This window comes from Opisthocomus hoazin, chromosome 8 (assembly GCF_030867145.1).
Source record: "Opisthocomus hoazin isolate bOpiHoa1 chromosome 8, bOpiHoa1.hap1, whole genome shotgun sequence".
Lineage (NCBI taxonomy): Eukaryota > Metazoa > Chordata > Aves > Opisthocomiformes > Opisthocomidae > Opisthocomus > Opisthocomus hoazin.
This window is the reverse complement of record NC_134421.1, coordinates 35,778,258-35,805,898: the sequence shown is the minus strand read 5'-3', so window position 1 is coordinate 35,805,898 and position 27,641 is coordinate 35,778,258. Positions and strand designations below refer to the sequence as shown.

At 43.6% G+C, this 27,641-nt stretch overlaps 1 protein-coding gene across 2 annotated transcripts in view; it reads left to right on the top strand.

Annotated features, from left to right (window-relative positions):
• RASSF3 (Ras association domain family member 3) overlaps positions 1-27,641 on the top strand; it is a 97,515-nt gene that overhangs the window by 65,168 nt on the left and 4,706 nt on the right. The window lies entirely within an intron of this gene.

Sequence of the window (27,641 nt, the reverse complement as noted above, 5' to 3'; positions counted from 1 at the left end):
ATGTTGCAGTACAGAGGGTTACCACTTTAGCCCCTTTCCCTTTGGAGTGTCAGATACTCGAGCTCCCTTCCCATCCCCGAGTTGTGCCTTGGCGCTTGCTCTTCTGGGATGAAGTGCTGCAGGACTGCCTTCAAAGGGCTTGTTTGGCTGGGAAGTTCTCGGGCTAGCTGTCCTCAGCAGCGGGCCTGCTCTGGATTCTGGCAGAATTATGAATGCCTGCTTTCCACTAACCATTCCTATCACAAGACACAGATAAAAATGGACAGATACATCTTTAATGAATTCATAAACCTCAAAGGGTTCGGCTTGCTTTTAAAGCAGGCATCTGGCTTTCTGTCCTGTGCTTTGGTTTTCCTTGGTTACTTCAGAATCACCGCATGCTCCTTCCCTCGACTTTCACAGCACAAACCTTTTACATGGTATTGGGAGATGGTTTCCAGTGAGGAATGGGATTTAGGAATGATTTTTAGAAGCGAGGTGGTCTGCTTCTACAGAATTAATATTCTTGAACAGCTTAGCCTGTTAGTCATCAGTACTCTAAACAACCCATAATACCTTTTGTGAAAAATCTGCGTGTAGGTCTGTTTTGCGGTGTATGGCAGACACCGAAGGGATCTGCACCAGACTAGTTACCTCCAGATGAAGCAAACCATGGGAAATCCTTCGTTAGGAAGAGCAGATCATATCTATCTTCATCCTGATCACATCAGTCTTTTCTAGAATAAAGCAAAGGGAACGGCATGTCTCAGTCTTTGCAATTATCTGACCTGAATAAGCTTTTTTCTTTTTTTCTTTTTAAACCCAGCCATTGATGTAAGAGGAATAAGGTTGAGAACTTTGTAAGCAAATATGCAAAATGTCCTTCCATTTGATTAAATCTTTATTTCAAAAGGGGAAAAAAAAATTTTTCATTTCCAAGTTTATGTATAACCTAGTGTTTAGTCATATGTGATAGACACCGTGTCAGAGCAAAGGATGCTTTTTTTTTTCTCCTCTTTGCTGATTTTACCACTTCCATCTTTGACAAACAGGATTCCTTTTGAGTTCTTTGTTGTTGTAAGTGGCTGATTACATGTCTTAGCTGAATCATGCGAATGACTCTGTTTATCCTTGGCAGCAAGCTGATAAGAAGGATGTTAAATTCTTACCTTATTTTTAATTGTACTCCGGGGTAAACTGAGAGGCTGTGGAGGAAAAGTGGAGTATTTGTAGTTTCTGTAAAAATACCTTAGAGCAGGACACTAGTTTTGAATAAAATAACAGAATATTGAAGTTTGTCATCCGGCTAAATTTCAGTGTCTTCTGCATGCCTGTCTTCTATAGCCATGCTTCCTTTCCCATTGAGGATGATTTGCTCCATTGTCATATGTGATCAACTGCGTAAGATGACTTCAGTGCTTTAAAGAAAGATGGTTCATTCTGCAGGGTGGATTATAATCAAATGATTTATAGGCAATCATAAAGCACAGTAGGAAACTTTTTAAACATGAAGCCTGATTAGAAAGATTAATAAAGAAAATACTTCTGAATGTGGAAGGGCAGTATGACACTTGCAGTTCTTTAATTTTAAAATACGTTCTGGATAAGTATTTCCCATCATTTCTTTCCAGTAGCAGTTGTTTTTAATGCTAATAGTCAACTACTGGACATGCGAGGTTTGTTTTTAAGTTCATTAAGCATATACCTTTCTAAGTGAGTGTGTGAAAGTTTTGGAATGCATGGAACTTATCTCGGCGACCCTGTGATATCATAAAGGGCACGTGGTGATTTGCGTCATTTCAAGGAGCGTTTTCCCATACTAATTCTCTTCGCTTCAGTCTCCAAGTCAAAATTTGAATGGTGCTTATCTAATAGACACCACAGCTGTCCCTTGCTGGAGAGCTGACAGGTCATTCTGGTTGCAGAGGAAATGTATCATCGGACTGCAGAAATATTACGGACTACAGTGGGCAAAACCACCCAGGCTTGACTCTGTTCTGGTGTAGAAGTAACCTGTGAGATTGTTCCTTAGCTCCCAGTGAAAAGAATTCAGCTGGGGGGTGGGTTTGCCCAAGTTGAACGTGCATGTTGAATTTCAAAGGCTGTTGGCTGTCTGATTAGGCATGCCTAATTGCTCTGGCCCCAGTAGTTACAAGTTCTCCTGCTGTTTTGGGCATGCAAATCTGGACGAGGATTGTCCATGCACAGGTTCTGTTGCAGTTGATGTTGTCTTCCATGATTGTTTGGGCTCTTGGGCTGTCTTCTGTTGATGAGACAAGCAGCTCCAGTCCTGATATTTGTTGTACTTTTCTGACTAGAGCTGCTCTTTGAGGCCTTCAATCTCTCTGAAGTTGAGAAGAATAAAATAAAACTAGGAACGAAAAAATTGTGTGTCTGTAGTCAATGTGATGCACTTTCCCAAAAGGTGTCACTGGTGGTGAAAAAACCCTCCTTCAAAACCCAAATCTGTATGCCTAAAGTCTAAATTCCTTTCTGGATCTGATGGGTCCAGATCCTTAGATTTAAACTTGCACATACTGAGTTTTTGCCTTACCTGCTGATTTGCTCAGACAGCATTTCAGACAGGAGGGGGAATAGGCTCTTCCAAGAGTGGAGTAATGTAAAGGATTCCAGACAAGACTAGGGTGTGTTATCTCCAGGTTTGCATGGAAATGCCTGTAATGTCTTGCTTTTAAGAAGCGACCAACCCAAACCCTAGAAACCTTGTTACAGGACATTAGGCTCCCACAGTGTGAGCGGTCAGGAAGTCTTTGCCTGGGTAGAGCAGCTTGAAGCTGCTGACGAAAAGTCTTACACACTCTGTCCAAGCACTGCCTCCTGTACTGCTTGGACCTTGTTTTGCTAGCTTAGTTTTTCTTCCAGATTTAATTTCCTAGCAGGTTCATGAGCTGAGTTTCCCTCACCAAGGGTTTCAATGAATGCTGACAGCCAGGGAAGAGATGAGATCCTGAAGCTATAGGGAAGGGGGGTGAAACACCCCATTTGTCCTTGAGAGCAGCAGGTTGTTGGGTTGTGTCACACATAGGAAAACTTAACGCTTGTGTTTGACCAAGTCTGGATGATAAAGCTTGAGTGTTTGCACCTTAGAGGAAATAAAAGCCGTTAAGAGTATGGTGTGCCGTGCATTGGTGGCTGCATTGCCCAGTGTAGCACTGGTTCCTTCTATCCCTCACTTATGCCAGTACAGCTTTTGGTGGGGCTGTGGTGTATAAGCTCAGGGAACTCCAGTAAGATGACTCATTTAGGAAAAAGGGAATGGGGGTGCTTGAGTACGTCTGCCAGCAGAAAAGAGTGTCTCTCCATCTGGAGCTTTAACCTTGCTAGTCAAGATGCCTGGGATGTGAGAGGGCTGGTTGGGGTGTGGGGAGTTTTGCAATGCGTGGACTAGATCCTGCACTGTGGCTCGTTGCAACGATGTGAGTTGCAGGGATCCCTTGGTGTCTGTGGAGGAGCTGGCTTAGGTTCAGCAGAGCTTGCTGACAGTAGCGGGTACCAGCCATGTCAGAACATGGAGACAACTTACGTGGGGTTTCTTTGCATCATACTGTTCACTGCTTGGGCTTGGCCTCACCCCACATTTTCATCCCAGCTCCCCAAAGTAGACAATGTTTAAAAAAAAAAAAAACCCAAACCACACAACCGATTTCTTTCTTAATGGTGGTTTAAAGCGATGCAGGACACCATGTAGTGCTACCTAGTGCTCTTAAGTCTCGAGCGTTAAGAAAATAAATGGTAGCTTCACTTTTGATTTACTTGCTGTTGGGAAATCTTAAATTGGATGCACAGCTTGAAGTCTGAAGGTGTTATCTATCTACTAGAGAGTGTCTCCTCTCCAGAAGTAACTTCCACTGCTAGTCTGAATTGATGTTCTAATACATACCTCGTCCTTTGAAGCATTTGTCATCTCATTAAAAAAACCTCTTGCAAGTGCTCTACATCTTCTCTCTTGGCTAGTCAAAGTGACAGACTTGAAGAAGAATCTTCTTTTAGCAAAGTAAACTGGCAATGGATAACATACTAAAAATGGCAGGAAATCTGTCTTTTTATTTTAAAGCACAAAAAATTGGGGCAAAACTAACATATAGTCTTTTTCCATTCCGTATATTCATATTTCACTTTTGCCACTGCAAATGGCAGCTAATTGGAAAGAAGCTGCATTTCATTGTTGAAATGTAACCATTCATTGCTAAGTACTTAGAAAATACCTTTCAGCAGGTAATCTGCACTGTGCAGAAGTCACTTGTAAACATCCTGAGTCCGTCTGCCAAAGCTAGCTTAAATATGTTTTGAGAAATATGAAATATGCACTAATATCAAGCTTGTAGCAAGTGATGAAGGGTGTTTTGTTTTCAGTGTTATTGCAGGCACACTATGGTGTTAAACATAAAGACAAGACTAAGCATTATTTTTTAAATTCATAGTCCTTTAGGACTTTACTGTGCAAATAAGTTTTGTTGTTACTGGTTTGTCTTCTATGGAAAGGATTAAAGGATTTTTTTTTTGTTAGTGCAGCTGACAGCTCTTTGTCCTACGCCTTCAGAAAAGTTGATGACAACTGCAAGCACTTGCCACCTGTGAAAATCAGACTTCAAACTCTTGAAGTTTGGAGAAGCTTTTCCGTGTTATGACCTGTTGAATGTGATATTGAAATGAAAGGTAATTTGGAAAAAGCACTTGAGGTCTGTAAGCCTCAAATTTAGCACTATGTTTACGTTATTCTTTTTTAAACGCTTCCTAACATGACTTAGCTGTTGTGACAGGTACTTTTTAAAATAAAATGGACTTGACAGCAGTGCTTTCCTAGAAGCTTGCTTTACATGTAGCAATAGGAACAACCTTGCTTTTTGACTTGTCATGCTTTAATTTGAAGTTAGTCAGTGACACCCTGCAGCTTCCTCTGAGACACTTGGTAGGTGCAGTATGTGCATGCCAGAAGTGATGGCTGCCTCCAGGTATCTGAGGACACTGGGTGAATTAAAGTGCACCTCTGCAGGAGGAGAATCGTCTTTCTATTTCCATTTTAACATGCTTTTTAACTGTTGAAAAGTGAAGTGCTGCTTTTCTTTCTTGGCTTTCACAGTGAGGAGAGACAGACTCATCTGCGTCATTATTAGTTAGTAGCAACCGGCTTTGCTGTTCTGCTTGGTACCCCTAGGTCACCAAGCTGTACTGCTTTCAGTTTTACTTACTCTGTTATATGACAGCAATCCGTACTACTTGATTTACCAGTCTGTTGACTAGCTGCAGTCAGCTCTTCTTTGTCTCTATTTCCCTTTTTGCTTGTTATGCAGCGTGAGCAGTATCTTTAAAGAAAGGAGGATTGAAGAGATGTTTTTGCTGGCCAGGCTGCTATAGCTTACCTTCTTCTGCACCCTCTGAGAGTGGCCCAGGAAGGATGGGAAGACAGCAGCTGCTGCAGGGAGATCGAACCACACTTGTTATGCTAAACCGGACAGCAGAGTAAGCTGCAAGCCAAGGCAGAGCCTTCCCTGGGATGAGGTTGGCTTCCGGAGAGCTGGAAGTCAGAAGCGTAGCACTCAGTTTCCTGGCCTTCTATTGCAAATCCTTAACCTGAGTTGAGGAGAAGTATCTGTACGTCCTGGACCACTGAGCATTTCTACTGGGATACAAGGCTTCCCCACTGCTTATTTAAAGTGTTTCCTCCCTCAGGCGTGGAAGCTGTGGCGGTTTGACTTTGCTGGAAGACAGTTTTGTTTGACCTGGTGAACTGTTGCCATGTCCAAAGAGCACCCTGATGCTGAGGTGTTTGCGATGCTGGGAAGTGCTTGTGATGCAGGAACAGAGACTGTGTTTGGCCTCTGCTCACAGCAGTGGCTCATATATTTTCTCGATTCCTCTTCCCCAGACCTGCTTTGGCTGCTTTTTTTCTCACTGTGATGATTTCTGCTTGCATATCTCTTGGGTGCAACAGGACTCCCTTTTCCACGAGGGCTTGAGCTCTTCCTGGTCTTTTCCGTGCTGTTGTACTGACTCAGCCTGGGTTGGATGGGTATCTGCAGCTCAGCCTTTAATCTCCTTGCTCTACTTACTGTGTCTTTGATCTCTGGTACCTCCTACAGCCACTCCTTCCCTTTGTCAGATAACAGCTACTTACCTGCTCTCCGTGCAGGTATTTGCTGCCCTGAGTATTTACTCTCTGTCGCTGCTTCCTTTCCCCAAGTGCCAATGTTTTTGTCTTAATTCTTGTGGTATAGGTCAGATGGTGATCTGCACTTTCTTTCTAACCCACCTTCTTTTGGGACAACCAGCTAATTTAGATTCGTAGAGTCTGTGTCTTTCAGAAGCTTGGCATAGGAGACTGCTGTGTTTTTTCAACCGGATGAATTTACAGGAGCCATTGCTCCTTTACTCTGTCAATGCAGCCACATCAAATGTTGAGACACCTGCACTTGGGCTTCCTGGCTTCCCCAGATCTGCTCCGAGGACGTGGGTGCAGAGCTGATTGCTCTGCGGGTGGCTCCGAGATGTCCTTCAGAGCTCTACTGGTAAAAACAACATATGGCAGGAGAAACCTCTCCTGCAGGGAGGCTTTCAAAGAGACTTCCACTCCCGTTCCTGCTGTGGGAGAGGAGAGGTGTTAGGCATTTCCCGTCCATTCTGTAGCTGCCATCACTGGGGTGGTTTTTCAGTTTACTCTGTCTCCAGGTAGTGTGTATTGCCCTGCTGGCAGCTGCTTGGAGCAGCGCCATCCTGATGCATAGCCCGCTGTTTACTTCAGGAAAAGTTAATGTTCCATTGTCTCTCCACACATGCCTCAGCCCAAGCGTTTTCTACGGGAAAGTCGCAAAACCAAGGCAGTAGCAGAATTTACAAAATGCTGAGAGACATTCACTGACTTTAGATAGAATAGAAGATATTTGTCTTCCTGTGTCTTCTAATTCCTTGCCATGTAGCTGTGTGTTGTTGCTACTCAAGGCAAAATTCTCCGAATCGTACAAGAGGGGTCAGTGAGAGGAGCAGCATGCCTGAGGGGATTGTGTGGTTTAAAATACATCTCTGCTATACATCTCAACAGATGGTGGTGGGATTCTTTGAGGTGGGTTTTTATTCAAACAGTACTTTCAGACAACTTCCCCCCAGCTCCAGCTTCCTCATCAATGCAAGTTTTTGGAAAAAGCGTGAAAATGAACAAAGGAAGGTCGACTTTATTCTTTGGGTTGTGTTTTTCAGCTTCAAGGGAAAGGCCATAGAACCTTCGGTTTCCTTTTTCTGTGGTGCTAGATGTAGCTCTTTTGCCTCTACCAGTATGAGTCTGCCGTATTACCTGGATTAGGGAAATGTGAATGAGCGTGTAAGTGGGTTTTTACAGAGTCTCTATGTATTTTTAACTGTATGATGTATGTTGTAGGGTCTGCATTTGCTTCGTTCATTAGCGTTCCTTTTGGTTAGGCAGAGGTCTGTCTTGCAAGAAAGGGATTAACTGCTGATTAAGCTGTAGGCTGTGTTTGAGGAATTGGCTGAGGGTTACCTTGCAAACCAGGTTTTGGTCCTCCTAATACCCAGGAACACAGAAGCTGTCCTGTTAGTTTCCAGCTGATAATTTTTTGTTTGCTCAGGAAGGGCATCCTGTTATATTGGCTTCCACGCAGTATCCGATTACCCCATGAAACTTGAATGCGGTCTTGAACTCTTGACCAGATACCCTATCTACTCATACTTTTCTTTATTATCCTTTTAAGTGGTTGTTTTTTGGATTTTTTTTTAATGTCCTTTGCAGCAAGATGGATGGTAGTTCAACCGATTTTTCTTTTAGGTCAGTCTTTATTTGGTATCCCCACTTACACAGGGTCATATATGTTATGGGCTTAATTTCCCACCTTTTTTTCTTTTTTTTGTCCTTTATAGAAGGCTGTTGATGCCTGCTGCAGTTGAAAGGCAGGTTTTGGGGAATATGAGTTTCTGTCCTCGTTGAAGGCTGTAAGCAGGGGGGGTGATTGTTGCTCTTCATTTTTCTCTGGCTGGGTAGATGAATTCTCATGTGCCGTAAGTGTGTAGGCTTTGCAGAGCTCTCTTGACGTGTCAAAATGAAAGCCCACTGTAACAATTTCATATCTGCCTATTGGGCTGAAACAAGAGCTGGTTTCTCTGAAATGTGTCCAGTTGTATGGAGTGCCAAGCTGTCTTTGGGAGAGTGGAGGACTCTTTGGCAGATTGTATTTTTTTTTTTTTTTTTTCTTCAGCAGAGGTGAACAGCTACTCTAAAACGTCTGCTGTATCTGTGGTGGGTTGACAGCACTTCCTCCAGACAGGGCAACAGAAAACTTGTACCACTGCTTCCTCTGTGGGCTTCAAATAGAGCTCTGAAAAAAGCTGAGAGTCTTTTTAATGGTGAAACACTGACTTCAGATGCAAGACTTGTGCTTGAAAATTGTTTGTGCAATTGGAACAGGAGGGGGAAGAACGTTGTGGTCTTGCTGAACTTGAGGTAACTCCCATCTTGGCTGATGGCTGATAATGCACTAATGCAGTGCTGAGAAGGAACAGAGGAGAGCACTGGTAACAAGAAGCAAGCAAGTACTAAAACAGTGTTTCATATGAAGGAACAATGTAAGTAATAACTAAATAAAACGTCTGTAGAAAGCAAGAAAATGTTTTAAAGACAAATTGTGCAAAAAGCTAAATAAACTCTTCCCCCAAGAGTGGAGCTCTTGAAAAAAGTTTCTTTAAAAGCGTTACGTATGCTGCAGTCTGTTTTAATAAGGAGGGAAGCAAGAAAACATGATCACTTTTTTGCAGTGTTTCATCTGTTCTTGTGGTTATTTTTTCATTAAATCCCAACGCCCACATCTTTTAGTTTATCATAAATCTTTTAAAAAATAAGTACTTGTTTAGCAGAATTCTTGTTGAGGTATGAGGAATTTAAAAAAAATATATATGCATGCATATGCCTGACAGGGCTTAGTTGTACCCAAGTTAAGTGCAACTTTTCTCACCTGAAAATGTCTCGTTGTCCTTAAGTGTAAAGTCTCATCATAGCCTTCATAGTTTTTTGGTGAAACCTAGCTCCAAGGTACTCTAATTCTGGATTGTGCTTTCCAGGCAATAGGGTAATTCTTTCATAAATGACTACACTGAAGTGTGTGTTTGTTTATTTTTAAAAACATTGGATAACCAAGTCAAGTTGTCTCTAGTTTGGAAAAGCCAGCGTTATTTCTCCTTCTTGTCTCTCTGGGTTAGGTTACAGTTTTTAATTACATCATTGCTTGCCAGCATCTCTCCCACAGATTCTTTGCCTCATCCAGCACACAGAATATATGGTGTTAATCTTGATGAGTCTTTCCCATTCTTGTTACGGTGGACTACGTGGCATAAGGCCATAAATTTCCTGCACAGTACTCAAAGCTTGCTTTAAAAGAAGAATTAATCATTTCAACATGGAGTTTTTTTTTCCCCTCTATGATATTCCACAAATGTTTGTGAACGTGCCTTCCAGTAATAACATATTCGCAACAGCTTCTTCCCATCTGCCAGCGCACCACTACTTGTGTTTCTGGCTTGAAGAAGCCCGTTTTGTGTTAGGATTGAACTGGGTCATCCCGAGCTGTTCGCCTCGGGCTCTGCACAAGTCTCGTCTGGCAGTCACCTTGGTGAGCCAGCGCTCACTTTGGGACCTGCTCTTCTCTCTCACACAGTGGCGAGATTCCCATTCCACAGCGGATGCTGACACATAAGGAATGTGTGAGTACCCATAAGAAGTCAAAAGCAAGGCCAGTATCCCATCTGGCAGTTGCGAATGGCTTGTGCCAGGGGAAGAGTAGAGAAACAGGGCAAATGCACAGTGGTGTTTTGCCAGAACGTTTTGCGAGCCTCTTTGATTTGCAGGCTGGGTTATCTTCTTCTGGGAGTTATCTGGTTGCTTTTGCACCCGTGCAAACTTGTAGCATCCCCGGGTCCTCTGACATGGAAATTCCACAGATTAGTTGTTGCTTGCAAAACCCACCCTCCCTTTCTGTGATTTTTGAGTCTGCCTCTTGATGGTGTCATCGGAGGAGTCGTCGGCTCTGGACTAAAGCACCAGATGCAGGTTTTCGTCAATTCAAGTCTCGCTGGCAGTGCTGGCAGCGGAGCTGAGTGCAATTCAGCTCACCACCAAGTCAGCCTATAGGTTGGGACTCAGTTGCTTAAACCGGAGGTGTCTGGTGTCATTTTGGGCACTGTGGGATGTGTATCCTGCCCGGTCTCCCGTTGTCACTTGGGGGGTTGCAGGCATCCCACTAAACCTCTGACATATCTGCCAGCCCTGTGCAGGCATTGCGAATGCGCTGGGGTTGCTCAGATATGGCACTGGAGTTGATCTGGTGGAATTGGCTCCTCCTGTCTTGCTGCGTCATCTGGCATAGAAATGAAACTGTTCAGGTGTTTTGATCCAGGTCAGTAGCTCGCGTCCTGGTCTGTCCCCCTCTTTGCTCCCTCTTCTGTGTAGCAACAAATGTTTTCTGCTTCTGATCTGCTTAGATCTACAGCTGTGGTGGGCTTCTGCGTGTACTCACGTTGCAGAGAACTCGCAGATCCTGCGCATGCTTGCTTTGCTTGCAGATGTGAACGTTCAAAACCCAGCAAATCCTAATTACTGTCAGATCCCCTAAAAGGAGAAACCTGCCATTAGTGATCATCTGTGGGTATTTCTGTACTTAAAACTCCTTTTCAGGGCAGGGATGGAACCTGTTCCTGCCAAGCCAAATTCACTCCAGAGGTTCCTCCTGCTGTTCCTGCCTCCTGCGCGGGGTGCCTTCCGGTTTCTGCACCAAGGGAGCTTGCAGACCCAGCCTCACAGCTACAGTTGCTTAATGAAAATACTGCCATAGGACACCTGGAAATGCTGTGTTCACAAGCGTGTGAGGCAGTCAGTGCTGTGTGAAGTGTGGGGGGAAAAATAGACCAATGACAAACCATAAATGAATTAGTTTGTTGTAGGGTTTTACTTGGTTGCTGATGCGAACAAGTATAACAGTGCTGCTCAAAAAGATGGATGCATTTATTTAAACAGTGGGTGGTCCTTGAACTGAGCAACAGTTCTGAAACACAGCTAAATGTGTCTCCTTCAGCACATGGTCCTGGCTTGCTGTGCCTGCGGTATGTTTCCCCGCTGGTTCCCTGTCATCCTCCTGGACTCCACCGCTCTCCTTCACAGTCACAGCTGCTCTGGAGACACAGAGACACTTGGATGAATTTCTGTTGTGGACAAACCCACCACTCCCCTGCAGCTTCTCCCTCTGCTGCAACAGAGCAGTTCTGGCTGAAATTTTTTTGGGGGGAGGGGAGGGGGGAAATGTCATCTTGATACGTAATATTGTGAACCTTGGATCAGGCTTTTGAACGTTTGTTGAAGTTGTGACGAAATAAAAAACGGCTGTTGCTGTCTGCCACAATTTCAGTCAATACATGCTTGTGTGCCGTAGAGATAACAGTTTGTGTTCTTAAAGTAAGCTGTTACGAATTTGATGCTTGGGTGCATGCTGTATTTGTCTCCTCAAAGCATTTTTAAATACCTATCCATAGCCTTTTTGCTGATGAAGTTCCATCTAAACATGAGGAACATGAGGAAGAACTTCTTCCCTCTGAGAGTGACAGAGCACTGGAACAGGCTGCCCAGGGAGGTTGTGGAGTCTCCTTCTCTGGAGATATTCAAGACCCGCCTGGACAAGGTCCTCTACAGCCTACTGTAGGTGACCCTGCTTCGGCAGAAGGGTTGGACTAGATGACCCACAGAGGTCTCTTCCAACCCCGAACATTCTGTGATTCTGTGATGAAATGTACTTAAACTTGTTACTGAGTGGTTGTGTTCAAGTTCATAGTAAAGTTTATAACCTACGCTCGCTCAGTACTTCATTTCCAAGGCACGTAATCAAAGACTTCTCAATTAAACCTCATCTCCTTAAAACTATGTGTGTATTCGTGGCAAAATCTGAGCTGGCTTTTCGTTCCTGGTTTGAGTGCAGGAGTGAAATTCTGACTTTCCCCAATTATCTGGCTGCACAGACAGTAACTGAGAGGCCTCTGAAGGGGCCAGGTGTCCCTTGGCAGCATTTTGATGGCTCTCGTTTCTAGTAAGCAAGCTGGATGTCGGGAGCTTCTAAGTCTGTCTGGGTGCGAGGATAGTTGTTTTCTGTTATTTATAAATCTAAATGAAAATCGCTGTGCTCTTTTGGCTGCTCTTTCTTATGTTAATTCTTAGTTTTTAATCTTGCTGTACTGGGTTTGTTCAGTGCTTTTTCTACTCCAGAGCTACCAGCAACATGCAGTCACTTAAATGGCTTGGATCAAGACAGCAAATATCAGGGAGGTTTTGGACGCAGAGAGAGATCACGTTTTGCAAACAGCTGTCGCGGTGGAAGGCGGCAGTAGCCCTTTCAGTGGGAGTGCTCTTGCTGAACCGAAGCTGTCAGATCTGGAAGATCTCGTAATGTTAGAAAAGTTAATGAGAAAATCTAGTGTCCTGTTGCCAGTATTCCTGGTAACTTCGTATTTCAAAACGTCACATTAAACAGATACACGGGAATTACTGTAAACTGAAATGCAGGAATGCTGAGGTTATGGGTGCAGAGATAATGTTTCCTTGTTACGTGTAATGTTTAGAAAGAGTTTGCTAAGCCTACTGTTTACAGCTGGTTCGCAAAATGTTCCCAGGAATCTCCAGTTGTGCTGGCAAATTACTCTCTTAGCCAGCAGTAGTTTGCAAAGAGATCCCGGAGGGAGCAGGAGCACGGGTTGTGAGCGGTCCTAATACACAGGAGCACATCTGGTGCCTGCAGTTCGTGGGCAAGGCACCGCAAAGGGCTGGCCCTCCGGTGCCTGCCGGCAGGGAGCCCCTGTCCCCCCACCAGCTCCCTGTCTGTCGCCAGTCAGAGCAGTCATCGGTCAGCTACCTGTCATCTGTTACTAAAATATAAAAGAATCTGCTTCTGTGGTGAGAATTACTCTGTTGAGCGTCTTATTGGCAACATCTGAACTAACTAAAAGAAGAGCATGACTGCTTGACGGCATTACACCTGCCTGTTTACACGCACACAAATTCCCTTCAAAGCGTTTTGGAATCGGGTTGAGTGCAGGTGTCCTGCATGGGCAGGAAAAACGAACCACGGTGGCTGATGGGGTCCCGAGATGGGCCGAGCAGGGAAGGAGTGCCGCTCTGTGACTGGCACTCAGTAGAGTCAGTTCTGTTGGAAAATGTAAATATTTCTTGCCCAGCTTCTTCCTTTGCGGCTTGGGGCGTGGAGCTGGGGCTCTGGTGGTAGGAGGGGACCGCGGTGCAGGGTCTGCACAGTGCCTGCCCCTCCGTCGGGTGCAGAGAGTGTTTTGGGAAGCCCCGTCCCAGAGCAGGCTCCTCAGCTGTCCTGCGTGCGGGCTGTATGACCCCAAACACCGCCTGTCCGTGTGGGAGGGTGGCTGGAAGCCGGTGTGCTTCGTTTCTAGTGCAATAGTGTGGCCACGTAAAATTGCTTGGAGGAGTACGAAGAAAGGAGAGCACGCTCTCCTTATGTTACCAGTAACATCAAGATGTTGCCGATTTTGATCAATGTCTTTTCCTTAGGACGGGACTAAGCTTCTTATGACTTACTAGAGGTGTGGTATTTCCTAGTCTGGTTAAGCCTGTAAGATGTTTGGGGCTCTTGTTAATTTTCCAATAATGTAAATTAGCAAGAGGTGCTAGGTTGAGAAATTAAAAATGAAATGCAGCTTACTGAAGCAAAACTGGGAGGTGTGGTGGCATCTCGGGTTGTACACCCCACAGCATTATCTTTTCTTGGGATCGCTTGCATCCTTTGTAGTTTGCTTGTGTAGATTGCTCTTTTTCTGAAATGCTGATTTTATAATACCACAGCCAGCTGTGGCTGGCTTCTTCCCACTTTGCGTCAGAAACCAATTTGATTAAAAGCGTGTAGTAAGCTCCCTTTAAGTCCCTGTGTTTTCACACTTTGATGTTGTCATGTTATTTTTTCTAAAAACATATCTTTCCTGCATCTGTGCACACAAGGGCATTGATTGGTGTTTGTCACCTTGGTATATTTGTCACCTATGTAAGTAACTACACTGATTTCATTCAGATTTACTAACTAATTACCCTAATAAATGACTGCACAAATAACTGATTTCATTAGGACTTACTAATGAATGGTCCTAATAGTCAGGGACCAGGCTCTGCCATCTTCAGAGAGTTTTCTTAGGCTCAGGGATGCCTTGTAGTTTACATGCAAAGGTGACGCTTTTTACTATGTTACTGTAACTTTTGGCTTTCATAATACAAGTCAGTGAGATGGAAAGTATTGTTGGGATGCTAAACGAAAGCCTTCCAAAAATTAGAAAGTGGAATACCTTCTCTGCACTGTTTTGTTGTCTGCAGTTTGGAGGTCTGCTCCTTGTGCCTTGCATTATAACATGGTACTGCCTGGCCAGGATGCTGCGTAGGAGACAACAGTGTGTTCCTTCTCCCCCTTCCCTACCTCATGCAACTAGGCATTACGGAAGAGTTTTTTGCATGAACCTGTGACATTTGTTAATTTGAAGAGATCTTATAATCAGGTTACACAAAGGAGCTACTGGTTAGAAATTTGTTTGAATGTCAGGTTTGGAACGGAAGAAAAAAACCTTTTTAATTCATAACAGATTTGGTTGAAGTGTGTAAAGCCAAGAGGTCCATCGCACCTGGCAAGCCAGCAGTTAGAAGAGAGGTGTTGTTGGTGGACCTGTGTTATGCATGCTTAATGGAAGAGTGGGTGTGAACTAACTGGTCGGTCTACAGGACTAATGTGTCATAGTGTTTGTCAGAAGTTCCATATATGTTCTTAATTTTTCCAGCTCTTGAAGAGATTCTGCTTGACTACATAGCTTTAGGTGTGCATGTGTAGGTTTGTAAGCTAGGAGTAGCTCCTGAGGTTGATAAACGTCTAAGAAGTTAGTGGTATAATTTAGCAACTTAAGAAGTCTAGGTTTATAGGCATAGGTAAATGCTGTGTTTCCAGTTGGGTGATGATTTGTTTTGGTTTGGTTTTTTTTAACTGTCATTTTGATCCCCGGTCAAAATGGAGTTGATATCAGGTTGCTTGCTTTATTTTGCCCCCTAAAAACATGAATTAAACATAAAGATTCTTAGTATTTTCTGTTAAAGTACAGGAAACATTAACAAAAGTATTTCAGGGACTTTTATTACAAGGCAGTTAATTTGTGGTTTTGCTTTGTGGAATTTGTTGTTTATTTGAGGCAACTGTGATTCTACTGTTTTCAGCTTATCCCGTGCTTGTCCATAAGGTGACAGGTCCTTTTTAATGTGTCTTGTCTTCTGAGAGTGTTTTTTCAGAAGGTGTGGTGGGTACCTATTCTCCCTATTCTCTTTAACATTAACTAGGGTGGGTTTTTAATGAAAAATTTGAGTAGGCTCTCTTCTCCTTCCACCTGAAAAGCCTATCAGCTCTAACATATCTCATGCCTTCATGAGCTTCGTAATTACATTTCCTGAAGCAAAAGCTGGGTATAAGGAAAGGTGGAGTAGCAGCAGCGTTTCCTTGTGCCTGTAACATCCTGCCCATAAAAGCAGGGAAATAGCTGTTTGGGAAGAAAAAAAGAACAACTTTTGAACTTTTTGTTGTAAAATCAACACGTTCTCCTATTTGCTGCTTAAGAACAAAGCATGTAATCTTTTTCCCCCTTCTCTGGTTTCCTGGTGGCCATTCTCCAGCATGGCAAAATAACTTGTGTTTGGAGTCGGGCCATAGCATCAGGTTGTAAGCAAGCAAGCAAGCCCTTTTCTCTAGCGCAGCCCAATTGCTGTTCTCCTGACCTTTCCTCAGAAGAAAAGTTTGTTTATCCAGCTTTTCCAGTGGGACCATCCATTAACTGTGTTCTGAAGTCTTCTGTTCACACCTCCCTTGAAAGCCTACTCATTGTAACCTCCTGCTCCATTCTCCTCCTTCCACTGTGTCCTGCCAGCGTTGATCTAAATAGTGCTGGTATCACCCCACTCTTTTATTGATGTCATTTAAAAAAATAATGTCTGATTGCAACAACTGCGCTGTAATTCTGAAGTGACTCACTGCTAGAGGGTTGTCTGCCCCAAGACTGAAGTTGTGAGTTGGTTGGGAAGGAGCGGCGTGCTCCCGTCACTACTGGAGGTGTTCATGGTGTAAACTGTCTGCTGATACTCGGCACTGGGCTGGCACGGTGCTTGGGTAAGCTGGGACCTGTCTGGTAAAGTGTTTATTGCACAGCAGAGCTCTTATGCTGCAGGTTTGTTTAATGGTTGTTTATATAATCTGAGGCCTTTTTTTTAACCTGTACAAAAACAAACCAAAACCACCACTTTCCTTTGCTAGTTCTTTTGTTCTCACTTTGTTTCTCCTATTCTTTTTCACCTGTAAAAGGAAAACATACTCTGTGCATCCTAATGAAGAAAGGAGCCTCCTGAATTTGTAGAATTTTCTGCAGCCTGGTAGTGGGTCTGCTACTGGATGAGGACTGTGACAGCTGGCACTGGTTTCTGAGGCAGCAGCAGCATCTAACAGAGAAGCTGGCATACAGCTAAAATCAGTAATCTTTTAAATTGTCCCAGCATGGATATCTACAACTTGAGGCATCTGAATTTATTTGTGATAAATAAATGTGTGTGTGTGTATTCTGGAAAATACACTCTCTGTTTAGTTTCAGTATGAATTTATTTTTGCAGAAAGGGTGAAGTCAGGTAAGTTGGTGGCAGTTTTCCATTTTCGTGATGGTAGTAGTGTGTTTTGTCTTTCTCTTTAGAGAACGTACAAGTTTTGAAGGATCTTGTCCTTTTGTCAGTCCCACTCTGCTCGCAGCTGAAGTGCTTGGTAGTCTGTTTAAATACGTGTGAGTAATGAAAACAGGGTGTGGAAAGACAAGGGATTAAAACCCCACAGAAAGCAGGTTATCATTACCATGATGATGAGTGTATTCAAGGCATAATTGTGCTGAATCAATTGCTTAGTTCCCTCGCAGTGCAGAGATCTGAGGATCGAGTACCCCCTTACCAACGTGAGCCTGAGGTCACGAGGATGTGGACTTTTGTGGGTGGTGGCTTGGGGGCTGGGTGGCTAAGGTCCAGCGGCCCACTCCTGCCTTTGACATCCTCTTCTCAGCTAAGCCCTTCAACTGCATTCATCATGTCCAAGACGAGAAGAATGACTTAAACTAGGGAGTTGCAGCAAATTTGGATCCAGGACTGGTTCGAGCCTTTTCTTTCTTTACTTTCCTGCTTACCGGAACGGCAGTCAAATCTGAGCTCTGAAGCTTCAGTAAGTTCAAACTGGAACTCCAGTCATAGTGAACCAAGGTGGGGAAGGAACCAAAAAATTCCCGTTTGCAGCCTTGAGACAGATAATTGACTAAAGGGTTCTGGTATTTATTTTTCAGCATTTGACCACTTAAGGCTGGGGATATGAGAGAGGTAAAATCCTGTCATTAATGTCAGTGTAAATTTACACTATAGTAGTAGTACATGGTGGTGGTGCTGAGATTGTCACCAAATTTGCCCCCTCTGTTTTTTTTGTTTCCTGAAATACTGAACTGAAGTTTTGCCAGATCGGATCTGGCAGCAATAGGTGTCATTTGGATACTACCCTATATTTAATCAAACATGCTAATATAAAGACTGTGCAGGAGGGTGCAGTCACTAAGGTATTAGCTCTTAATGAAATGTGCCAGGCAATATAACTTTTCTGGAGTGTAAAAGGAGAAGGAAATCCTTCATGCAGGCTAGACTACAGGGGTGCCTCCTTTTGTCTGCAGTATGTGAAGTACCTAATTTGGGTGCCATTTTGAAGAGACTGGTTCCTTTTCTAATATTTCTGTGGAAGCTGTCTAGAGTGTTAATTACACAGAGTGCGGTGAGAGGTGATGTTGGCATAAAAATACTTCGTATGGGTTTATTTCATGAAAAACTAGCTTGCTCTGTTGAAGGAAAGCTGCAGTTGCTGAAAACTTTCTTAGTTTTAGTTCTATTTGATGTGTATGTATGTAAAGCAGCAGTTACATAAGTTGAATGTAAATGCATATGACAGTATTATTGTGGTTGTATTCAACATACTAAGAAGATACTTTGGCTTAGAGGATGTGTACTTTACTAAAGATACCAGTGATTGCTTACAACTTTTACCTGTCATCATCCATCCGCCCCCCCCCCCCCCCATTTTTGGGTTTCTGAGGCCTTCAAATGCAGATTTTATATGAAAAATAGATAGTTGTACTTCCTAAATTTTATGGGGTTTTGAGATGCATGTGTGGTAGAGGAGGGCTTTTTCCCTTCAGAAGAGTTTCAGATATGAGATCAGCACCACACTGACTGAGACAGTAACAGTAACTTCTTGATTTTTTTTAGGGAACTGTATGTTCCTCAAACAAGGAACTTCCCCCCGTGACCAGTATTTGCTAGAGAAGACCGTGCATGTTTTTGAACATCATTGCTTTCGTTGTGATGCCGGTGATAAGGGAAAAACTCTCGGGGTTGCTCTGTAACTAAAGAGCCAGTGCGTTACATGTTTACTGCATGAGAATTGTTACTGTGCGATTTTTAAGAGGTTTGGTTTTTTTCTTTTTCTTTCAAGTAGAACAAATCCATACAAAAATGGCTTGGTTGGTGGGCCCGTGACTGTGTGCAGGCTCACTGTTTCTGTCTAACACCAGCCCCGAAGCTGGGCCTGGGTAGGAAGTTGTTGCCTTTTCCCAATACAGGCAGGTTTTGTCGGAAGGCTTAAAAGATAATTTGATGACACAATCTTTGAACTACCCAGCCAAACCCGGGAAGGGAATGTTGTGCTAAAGATAAAACGGTGTTTGACACACATGGCGAAAGTCGGCACATCACCCAAACTTCTGCCGAGACAAGGCCCATGACTGAGCTTGCCTCAGCCTTGAGAAGCGCCGGTGGTAACCACGGGCAGAACACTGCACCCCCTGGCCTGGCACGGGGCTTGCTCATCACGCACTGTGCTTCTCCAGGAACGGCTAGCTGATTTCCAACACCAATTTTAATGCAAAATGTAGATGGCTGCCTTTGAAGACCTGTGGGCCCGTCGTTGCAAACAACCTCTTCCTGCCTGCTGTGGGTGGAGCGTGTTGGATTGTTGCATTGCAGGGTCATGGGCAAATACTGTGGTGTGATGACCCAGGGTCCGAGTATTACCTAATTGTCTGATTGCTAACTGTGTTAATAGCTCAGGTTCCAGACCGTGCTTAACCTTCTTTTCAAGATTTAGTTTTCTATACGGTATCTTGTACGAGCTTGTTTCCTAACTGTCTGCTGAAAGCTGGATTTTGTTGTACAGGTCACAAAGGCTGGTAATCCATTTTACTTAATCAAACCCCTTATCTGCTTAAATAGCCAGCAGTCAAAACTCACACGCTTTCTGGAGAGGAGACCGCAAGGAAGTCACTTGCTCTTTGTGATGTTTCTTACATGTAGTTTTACTGAAATGCGAAAAATTTAGGTGGCTGTCAAATGTTGCTTAGATCATGTAATGTATTCCTTCAAAAATATGTCATAATATATAAAAAAAAAGGTACAAACCTGCATTAAACCTGCTGTGTCTTTGGGGACACAATCTAATGCCAAGCCTCAGATACTATGCTTTATACAGTTGGTTTTCACTTTAAACAGATGACTGGCTTTTCAAAACTGGGTTGCATGCCAGTAGTTAAAGTACAGCCATATAGGGTATGACAGGGTTTGTAACTAGGGGTTTTTAGAGGTGAGGTCATGATAAATTTAAATGAAACTTAAGCAGCAATGTTAATGTCACCAACAAATAGATTCCTTTTTCTAGCCTTCCTTTCACAATGCCTGAACATTAACTGTGTTTATATTGCCTCTGTTTGAAGGAAGATATTTTTTTAAAAGGAATAAAGAGAAGTTACAGTTCTTGTTTTGTTTCTCTGCTGCTTAAAAATATTCACCATATAAACATCTGACTATTTACGTCAGAGAGGTCAGACAGGAGCCATAACACTTTTGCTTTACCCTTTGTCATTTAGTGCTTTCCTTATCATGCCAAGCCACACAGTGTGGTGATACTTGGGGGGGGGAATGAAAATGGTCTGAGTAACAAGTATTTACTTATTAGCTGGAATGCCTCTACCTTGTGAATTTATGCCAAAATTACAAGCTGTGGTAGTTGCATGGGAATTTCTTTAACCACTATGAAAGCGCCCTGGCAGAGAGACCACACTGTGTCACGGGTATCTTTAAGTAAAGATGTTTCATAGACCTGAAGTGTAATGAACAAAGAATACCTAAGCTTTGGTGCACTGATGCCGTGAGCTCTGCATGCAGCTCTGGTCGCCACATCTGAGGAAGATTCTCTAAAATGATTGAGAGGATGGAGCAGCTACCTTAGGAAAGACTAAGGAGTCCAGGGCTCCTCGCTTTGGAGAAGAAAAAAGGAGGTATGTGATCATGGTTTACAAAATCACAAAGATGATGTATAAGCTGAATGTGAAACTCGGGTTCACCAGATCCTGCCATATTAGGATTAAGGGACACTCAGTGTGTTTAACACAAGTTATCTTCTGTCGTAAAAGAAGATCAGCTTAAAGCAGATGGCAGTACTTCTTCACACAGCAGTCATGAATTTCTGGAACTTGCTGCCACAGGAGGTGTAGAGTTGGGCAATACTGGCAGGTTCAAAAAGGGTTTATGTGCAAGCATAGACACCAGGTCCATAAATGGACGCTGAACAGATTCGGAAGGGAGGTGCCCTCTGAATTCCTGCTACAACACTTGTGGATGCCAGCAGAGAGGCTGCAGAAAAGGCTCATGTGCTCGCTCAAAATAGCCTTTATTTTTGCTGCTGTCAAAGGCAGAAAACCAGGCTGGAGGCACCGTATACCTGAGCTGGGAGGGCGGCCCTTCCCTCACTACCTCAGGAGGGCGTGGTGCCGGCTGTTCTTGAACTCGCTCTGGCTGTCAGGGTCAGTATTTAAGACTCGGATAAGCCAAACCCACGTAGAAAAACAAAATCTTTGTCTAAAAAAGAGACTGCTTCCTTGCCCTGTGTGCCACTGGCAGGGGTGGGATTGGATCACACGGAGTGCAGAAAGTAAAAGGTACGAAAGAGGATACAGAGATTATTCTGCCCACATCTATCCCATCAGAAAATTCCCCTTTCCCTGACCAAGAGAGCAACCTCACCCCATTCAAGAGGACACAAATGTGTCAAGGTGCAGCTGTGTGAGAAGGTGCAATGCTTGGAGCTGCTTGGGTGCTAATACTTTTCCCTGGCCACCCTGCCCCCGTTTGGCCTTCTCCATACCTTTCTGGCTACTGGTGTCTCTGACTGACCGTTTGTGGGTGGACGAGACCAGTAGCTCTACCTGGTGATTCTCAGGTTTTCAAATGAAGGAAGAGCACATCTTCTGAGTGCGGGCTTGCCCCTGGATGGAAGGATAAATTGCTGTTGCGGGCAAAGCTGCTCTGCTCTTAGGAGAGTTAGGATAAGGAAGAAGCAAGATGTTTGTCTGAAAATAATTTAATTGCAAGGTTTCAATTTCTTTCTTTCCTGTAGGAGTGCTGGCGGGCTGTAGGAAAGAGTGTTTTTGCTTGTAGAAGTAGCAACAACTGAGATCAGAAGTCCTTTCTCTGTTTAATGTCCTGTATTTTCTGCCGGGCTTTTTTGTTGCATGATAGCACTGTTAGTTAAATCCTTTCTTTAATGCAAACATGGTGCAAGTACGATGCAATAGCTGCAATTTTTATGACTAAACAAGACTTAGATTTTTTTTTTTTTCCCCTGTTTTTAATGTAGATTAGGCTGCATTTCTCATTTGTCAAAGCCTCAGTGCTTTACTTCAAAAATGATTCCTGGCCACAATTTACAGCAAGGTCAAGGCATCTCATTCATCCAACTGAATCAAGGGTCACTATGCGTGTGGGATTAATATGGAATGCAAGGGCAGGGTATAGGGACTGACATGGCTTAAAAGTTGGCTTGAGCTTCCGCAGGTTTTTGGTTCTTCAGATTTCTTAGAAAAATACTTTAATAATGTTCCTGGGACAGGTTAACCTTTCATCTGTTACATTTTCCTTTGTCTGTCAAGCTGAAATGTTAAGAGGATCTTGATTCCCTATTCCTTAAGAGATGCTAATTTCTAGAAGTTTTGTGAAAATAGGAGATTAGATAGAAGAGAGAGACTTTCTTGTATCCCTCCATAAATAGAAGCCTATGGTAGCAGTCTGGGGAAGCTGTGCACCTGTCTCAAGGCACGGATCCTGAGGAAACAGGCTTCAGGGTTTGGGGTTTTCTTTGTGGAACTTTTTCTCAGCCTCATCCCGTAGCAGCTTGCTAGCGGTTGAGCTTAGCACTTTCTTACTCTGTGTAGTACTAGTGTTTGGCAGTAACCGTTGAGACTTGGACTTTCATAAAGTCCCAGATGTGATGCGATTCTTCGTTTTGGGGACCACAACTTGATTTGCAGTTCATTGTAATTGTAATCCGTGTAGGTTTGGTTGTGTTGCTTGAGGGTTCATGCTGAGCTAGTCTCTTGGGGGCTTTGCACTGAGCATAAATGTTAAAAAGAGAGTGCTACTTCTCTAAACATCTGCAGTGCAATAAACGAGATGTGCATGGGGGGTGGAAGCGATAAAGAAAAAAACATTTTCTGCCCTTTTTGTTGAGAGGAAGTTGAACTGTGAAGAGGCATTGCATCATGAGCGCTAATGAAAGACCAGCTATTCCCCTTGGGAAAATGAAAGCAGTTGCCTCATTTCCCTCTCACTGGCAGCTGTTGCTTAGGAATTTCATTTGAGAATGAAATGCTGCTTTGGTTGACCTGAGGAATGGCTTTAATACAAATGGCTGCCAATGGTGTGCGCTGTAAGTGTTGGGAAGGACAGCACCATTTTCCGAGGAGTTAATAGCTCCGACTGGAAGTAGTGTTTTGGAACCAGATATATCATCTATATGGATTCTGATGTATTCAGCTGTCTCCCTGAGATTAGTTTTTATCTTTCACAACTGTGCTGGGCTGAGGAAGTAGCAGATAACATGAGAAACAGGGAGTGGAAGGACATCGGGAACTCTGATGAGGAAAACACATTTAATTGGGCTGGGAGGCGGAATGGGTGATGACATGGCAGCCGTTACTGAGAACATAATTTGGCTAAGTGGTGGAGGAGTTGCACCTAACTCAGGTTTGAGTGGTGTTTTTTGGGTTTTTTTTGTTGTGTTTTTTTTTTATAAAAATAACATTGAAATGTTTATGCATTGTTTTATGGAGCAAATACCTTTTTGAACACTAGCACCCAGAAGTGCCATTGTTAAGTCCAGCGACATCTAGGTCTTGAGTGACAGATGAAGACACAATGTCAACTGCTCTGCTGACGGCACTTATACTTTGTTCTGCTGCTGCGACACGTGCAAGGATCTGTGGTTAGGAAACTCATCACCAGGCCTAACTTTTGAATAAAGGCAGTTTCCCAAGTCCCAGCATACAGATTTTGCAAGGCGTGCATGCTGGGCGTTTTGTAGGGAGCTGGACATGAATCAGCTGTGTCTGCCTGGAGATGAATTGCCTGGCTGGACTGTGCCGCCCCTCATGCCTCAGCAGTGCACGGGCTCCAAGGAGCCGTGCCAGGGGTTGCAGAGCATGGCTGGGGGGCATGGGAGGGCTGTGGTGGAAAAAGCAGATTTAGCCCTGGGCTGAGTGAGCCACCAGGTGACACAGAGTGGCTTTTCCTCTCACCAGACCAGGCAGAACCGTCAAGAGAACTGAAGATAGACGTACTTGGCTGTACTATCTGAATCTCACCTCTGAAATGCCCTTGCTCCTTTGTTTAAAACAGCTGACGTTGGAGTAATTGCTTTCCCAGGAGTCTTACCCTGAGCAGGTGTGGCTTCAGCCACTTGGCCTTTTCAGGCTAACATCATACAAGCATATTGTAAAGCATGGTAGAGATTGGCTAATGGCTGCTGTTACTCTGCTGTTGAATTGGATGACGCAAGGTCTTCTACAGGTAATAAATTTACCTGCTGAGATAACAAAGTGGAATTTGATCTGCTGGACCTAAGCAGAGTTAGACAAGGACTTTTCTTGTAGTGGGTCCTGTAACGAGTTGAGAAGTACAGAAGGAAGTAAGAGAACTCTGGGAAATGAGTTTGCCAAGTCTTCCTCCACCCACCCAAGTACTCTGGTCAAAGAAGACTTACTTATTTTAACTTCAAGCATGGCTAGACAAAGCTGTATGGCAAAAGTGCCACTGTATACTGAGGACAATTCAGCTCCAGGAGAGTCGGGGAAAAAAATGTATACCAACTTGTGATCATCTCTTTGCATGTTGCTTAAGTATAATTAAGAAAATTAAAATATGCAAGTGCCTCAAATCCATCTGTGCTGCTTAATGATACTCACTGAGAGCAGCTGACCCAGTGAATCACAGTGGGCTGAGGCTTTCTTTTTCTTAATAATCTAAGTGAGGTATTCCTTCGCTGGCTTTCTCCTGACAGCAGTCATGTGGGATTTACCATCTCTGCCGTCTGTGTGACAGCAATGTGGTTTTCTGTGGGCGCTGGTGTCTAGGTGGCCAGGAGTTTTTGTTTGCTGGGTTGAAGTAATGTGCCCTGATATGTGTGCAGTTAAAGTGTTTTGAGCTTTCGTCTGGGAGTGGGAGGGTGTCTCCAGGTTAATTCATGACAATCTCAGGTTTAGGTTTCCCCTGGGATAGAGTTGTGTTTCCTTTCCTATGACAGATATCTTCCACTGTTCACTGTCTGTGGTCTTGGTGGTGGACTGGAGTGAAAATGATGGTTGAAGTATTTCTGTCTATCATGTATAGCATTTTTCTTGAATGGATTTGGGTCTGTTCCTTCATGTTTTAATCCTAGTAGTCCTTTTTTTGTATTCAGTTCATAGTTTTGCATAATCTATGTGATGTTAAATTTAGTTCAGGCACAGGCTTTGTTGTTTAGAAAATGTGTTGTAGATACATTTGTTGGCAGTAAGCTGCAGAAGGAGGTTATCTCAGCTTTTGCGTAAACAGGACTCTGTTTTCTGTGTGCTTAATTAAACTTTGCCAAAATTGCCTGGCTTCTAGTGCCGATGCGAGAAAGCAGAAATTCCAGTGGTATGTTCAAGCAGGGAATCATGTCTAACTCAGCTGAGTGAATGGTGTCTCCCCCGGTGATGCCCAGTGACCGACAGCTCTGTAGCAGAGCCACACCTGAGAGGACCAGCGTTACTCTGAACATCAGTTGATTCCCTTTCCCCCTCACTGCCAGCCTGATGGAGCTGCTACCTCTAGCTCAGCAGCAATACATGCAGCCACCCCTTTCTCTCCTGTTGTTCCCATCAGTTCCAGTACCCTCAAGGCCACTCCTGCAAGCGCATTTGGCTCTGTCGACAGCCTTTTTAGCACTTGGCACTGTGTTCTCCAGCACATGTTACAGCCCTGACTCGAAATCAGCTTGCTTAGGTGCCATGCTTGGATTTCTCTTGTCATGCCTGGTTCCATGCAGCCCACAGGACTAGAGGATCTCATGGGGGTGTGTCTTTCCTAACCTGACCAAATTCCTATCACTGAGCTAGAACAATGTGTGTTCTTGGGAGAACAGAAATTTGTATGAAAATTCTCCTATATGAGAGAAAGTTACTTGCTGTCTGTTCATACTGGATAATTTGTTTACCAAGATTTTTCTCGCTCGCTTTTTTTTGAAATAATGCAGACAGGTTGTTTTCTAGCTGTCAGCCATGTGAACTTAGCCTATGCCATTAAAGGCAATAGGTTCTTTTTCTCGTATCCATTTACTAGAAGTCCTTTTTGTGAAATTAACTCTCCTGAGGAGCATAGAAGTTAATGTGAAGTGTTTTGGTTTGTTTGTGTGTTTGTTTTTTTTTTTAAAACCAAGGTTGAGGTTTGAACATAGGAATGGTGGTGAGTGTTTCCCTCCTTTTCTGGCTGGTGTTTTCTCTTGATGATAATAATGGATACTGTGATGACTTCAATAATCATAGTGACAATCAGCTCCAGCAGGGTAGATGAGAGGTACCTGCTTGAACAATCAGCAGCGGAATAATGATAAGTATTAAAACTGAGGTGTCCATTATTGGAAGTTCAGCATCAATAGTGTTAACAGATTGGAGAGGTATGAGCTCCACAACATGCTTGTATCTGATAGGTGAGTCTTGGCTGGTCGCTACGTGAAGGGGCTTATCTGCAGCTACACAGACTAGGAACGTTCCAGGTTAAAGCTCGGGTTCTTGAAATCAGTCATCTAGATCGCAAATGCTCTGTCACGCCTTTATGGCCAGAGGGCCGCAGACTCTTCCTTGTCCCTTCGGTATCCACTGCTGAGGTTGCCTCAGCCCATTCCCACAACTTTATTTGAAGTCAGCATTTAGAGCGCCCATATTTCCAGACTGACTGTGGGTTGTTGCTTTTGATACCTATTTTAAGCATGAAAACAGCAATAACATTTATTTTGATTTCAGAGAAAAAAATTGCTACTTGGATTTATCCCCCCCCGTGCTTGCTTTGTTTTATAACTATTCATTTGCCCCTGAATAGGACACTGGAAAGCTGTAAGACCCTCTGGGGAGGCGAACTGAGACGTTTAGGTGAAGCTGTATCTGTCATTATTATGGCAGTTTGGGGAAGGAGGAAGGTGAAAAATAGAAGGGCAAGAAAGCAGAATTTCTCTGGTGAGAATGGAGACTTGGATTCTGAAAACATGTAATAATTTGGTATTTTGTAATAGACTAGGTGGGGTCTGGCAACTGTGCAAGATGCTGCACGATCTTAGAGTTGTGCTTAAGGAGCTAATAGGAGAGTTGTGTCTGGCTGGTGTTCCTTTTTGCCTCAGTTTCCCGACCTGTGGAATAAAGGTATGTTCTCTGTGTTGTGCAGGAGATCAGTATCTGAGCCCAGATCAGAATTCAAGGTTTCTGGCTTCCAGGTCTCCATTCAGACCACACCTTTCTTTTTATAGCTATGGGAAAAAAGTCTGCCCCAGCATGTCATTTAGTAAAATACCATATAGGAAAAGCAAAACTAAACCCAAAAGAGCTAAAACTAGCTGGTTTAAAATTGAGACAGAAGAATTTCTGCAGATTTTTTCTGGCAAATGGAAGCTTACAGTTCCACACCGGATGTGTTCAGCTTCAGGGACATTGCAGGCACTTCAGTTTGCCAGAAAAGGTGTGTACTGAGTGGTGTCCAAAAGACTGTGATACAGCACTGGCCAGTGGAGTCAGGGAAATCCTATCTTAGGATAAGCTCCGCTGGGATGTGCTTGTTGGGACAGGTTGGAACACTGACTCGACAGTTTGTCCATACAGTGAATGTATATTCCTGTGTTCAGATGTACCCTGAAAGCTGCAAGCTTCTTCAAAGCTTCTCCCTTGCTAAGTGAAGTCTCAAATCATTAAAGCTGAGAGCTGAAACGCTTTCATACTATATATGGCATTTGTGCTAGTGGTGGAAACTGGAGTGTATTTATAATGCTAGTTTGCTGCAGGAATACGGATTGGGAACAAATGTTTGTTTGGATAAAATCCAACTCCAGGGATCAGTTTTACTGCTGCATGTAAAATCCATAGCAAACTTGTAAAAGCAGCAAATGAAAAATCTAGTAGGGCCTTCCTCATGGAAAAAACCATGAATTTGGTGTAACATTATATAGCTA